Genomic DNA, 3,595 nt, shown 5'->3' on the forward strand with positions numbered 1-3,595 from the left:
CAGTGTTTCAGTTTGTTTTGACAGCGCTTTTCGGCACTTTTCGGGTGTATAGACTCAAGCTACACACACACACACACACCTACACAACAACAGAAAACTGGCAATAGCAACTCATTGTTTTCCAACCAGAATGTAAACACTAGGATACAAAACAAAATGTAGACCAAAAGTTTGAGCGAAATTTAATGAAATGTCTTCGCTTATCACAAATGAAGAATCAAAATTCTAAAAAAAAATAATTACTTAAACAAATATTATTTACATACTTATATCTATTACAAATTATTTTCCTTTTAAAATCCAGTGCTAATGTAAACATTACTAAAAAAATCTTAATTTAATTAATTCTTAATTGCAAAAAATGTTAAAAATTTTCTTAAGCCTAATTTCTCCCCTTAGTTTTTGCAAAATATCGTATTGTACTAAAAGGAGAACAACAAATTTATTTGTGATAAATGAAATGGAAAATTCCTTTTGTGCTTGCTTTTTTTACATACAACTAAATTATTGTGTTTAAGTGTAAAATATTAAGTAAAACTTAGTCATATTATTTTGTAGATCTAAATTCGTTTGATCTGTTTACAAAAAAAAAAAGAAAATCTATTTTAAGTGGGAAGTCAATATTGTTAATTGCGAATTAGACATAATTAAATTAAATTAATTTGCTTCTAAGCTCGAAAAAGCCGTGTGTAAATAAGTATAGTATATGAAGTCGTAAAATAAAGTTTATTTTAAACAAATTCGTAAAAAATAATGAAGCGTTTACTTTTTTCGTTTTTCGGAAACAGATTTGAGTGGTGGGTGTTTTCTTAAATTTTGTTTCACTTCAATCTTCCCTGCAATCTTCATACATATTCATATTAGCATCTACCCATATCGTCACGGCCTTATTTTAACCCTTTCAGTACAAGTGTCCAATATATTGGACACACTTTTTCGCGCTAAAAGCTCTTTTTTTTATAGAAAATCAGAGCTTTTGTTGCTAAAAGAACCATCGGTTTTGAGAAAATTGTATCATTCCTTTTTATCGTGTTGTTTTATTGAATTTTCTGTAAATTGTAAAAATTATTGTTTGTTTTGAAATATATTTCCGGCAAGAAAAAAAAATCAAAATAATTTCTAATTTTGCAAACCTAGAAAACTTCCGTTAAATAAAGTAGACCCTGAATAACGGTAAAACTAATGGTTTTATAAAATTTTTGAAATCAATTACCAAATCTAGCCGGTATACAAATTTTCAGATTTTTGCTTTAACGGTTGATTTTTTGTACTGAAAGGGTTAAGAATTCTACTCCCGTAAGTGCACTCAGAAAAGAGTAATCTAAATATATTTCGCTCGACACAAGATTTAGTAACTGAAACCAAACCACGTGTAGAGAGAAACATACATATAGAAACAACGTAAGAAAACAATAGACACGCATATTTTTTGATGTTTAACTTTTTGGAAAAAAATTTACACAGTTTTAAGTTTTTCTTCATAACTATTTATAGAAGATATTAATATTAATAAAATAAATGTTAATTTTCATAAGAAGTAGCCCTGAAACTTAATTAAAATAGATGACGAATGCTTGTACACAAAGAGCTTTGGAAGATGTCATCCCTATCTCTGATTTTCAAGTGGCTGTAATTGAAAAACATTTTAATGACAGAGTTGGGTATTAAAAAATACCGGCGTTAAAACAAACAGTTAGTACCTAACTCAGTTTCAACATGCCTTTTTTTTTTTAAATGAGATGCAGATTTATTTTGACGTTTTAAAACCTCGTGCAAATTCGGCTATACATGAAAATAATTTTTTTTTTTTTGAAAAACTAATAATAACAATACTAATATTTTTACGTTTACACTCTTTTGCTAAGTCTTTGGCCGAGCCTCTTCTCCAATTTTACGCCGCCTCCGAATGGCAAACGGATTTTATGATTTGCTTTTTCATGGCAGAAATACACTCGGAGGTTCGCCATTTCCTGCCGAGGGGCGACCATTGTTGATGTTGTTACGACCCGTCGATTTTTGTCTGATATCACAAAGAATAACAGCAATTTTCGTAATCTAAAAGTATTTGCTTCTAACTCACTTGTCAGAAAAGGGGAAACGAAAATGAGTATATTTTCGTTCTCTATGGAATATATATAAAAGTATATAAAAAAGTCCCACTGATATTAGCAGTAAATCGAAAAACGTAAATTTGTCTATAGCTGATTGTGCCGAGAAGATAGAAAATTTGAATTTTAAGTTTATATTCACAAAGTTTGTTGCCTTTGAAAAAAGAAATACATTCGCAAAATCTCTTTTTAAAATTTGCATGAGCCCATATCTAAGTACTTACTTTCATTCTAATTTCGAATTCGATTATTTTAAACATTTGATTTTTATATACACACATATGTATATTAGAGTGGTCCAAACCAATTTTTCCGAGGAAGGGGTCGGGGCCCCTTCCAAAATTTTTCCTCATGCCAAAAGAGGTGCTGGCACCTAACTTAACGTTTCTAAGTATAAATTTAGAAGATATACTCATGAAATGTTTATATTTTATTCTAGATTCTAGAAGTATATTGTACATATCGTTACCTAAAGGTGAAAAGGTGTCAAGTCCATTTTTTGAAATTGTCCAGGAGAGACGAAAAATCGATGTAGTCTCGCACTATCTATCATTCTGCATCAAAAACTAAATTTTGGAAAAAAGTGGACTTGGATCTTTAGGTACCACACAATTGGTTAAGCAACCTAAGATCATTTCGAATATAAATTACCTGAAAAAATAATACAAGCTTCATTTGTCATTTCAAAGCTTTTTATAAAAATCATCGATATTTTAATTTATTTATCGATTTGTTAGTTTCAAAGTGATTCAGTAGCGCATTTCAGTGAACATCGTGCCACCTAAATAAAAAATAGCTCAAGCTTAGAGTGAAAAGCTCATATTTTGATACAGGAGGCTAGTGAAATTTAAAACGCATTGCTTCGAAGAGGATAAAGGTACTTGTTTTATTTATTCTCGTTTATATTAAATGAAAGGAAAATTTGTTAAGTTTACAAAAAGCACCGAAAATCCGATAAGGCTAAAATAGTACGTAATCGTTTATTAAAGATGGAATCCCTCTGATTCGTATAGAGTTTTGCTTTGCTTTAAACAGGCAAAATGTTGTATTTAAAGTTTTGCGAAATACTTGAAGAAAATGGCTACAAGAAGTTTTTTTCCTCTCCTATACATTTTTTAAAATGGGACTTAGCAACTTTTTCACTCTAAGCTAGCGATATTGATTTCATTAGAAGACTTTATAAGTGATCATGAATTAATTTTTTTCTATCTTATTAAAATCGACAATATTACTCCTGTGACACGACAAAAACAAGTAACTTGTTTTGTGTAAAGTAGAAAAAATCAAGGTTTTGTGTAATAAAATTTTACTTTATGGCTGGTGGAAACAGTATAGAAAAAAAAACATGCAGAAGTGCTTAAAAGGTTGTTCTTTCAAGAATTCTGAAATAGAAAGAACAACAAAATCAAGTTACTACTAGTTATTTGTTTTTACTATGTGCGCGTTTGAATAAAAAACGGAATTCGCAGAGTTTAAATATTTTTCAC

This window comes from Rhagoletis zephyria, unplaced genomic scaffold (assembly GCF_001687245.7).
Source record: "Rhagoletis zephyria isolate East Lansing unplaced genomic scaffold, Rhagoletis_zephyria_1.1 Rzeph_scaffold_00950, whole genome shotgun sequence".
Lineage (NCBI taxonomy): Eukaryota > Metazoa > Arthropoda > Insecta > Diptera > Tephritidae > Rhagoletis > Rhagoletis zephyria.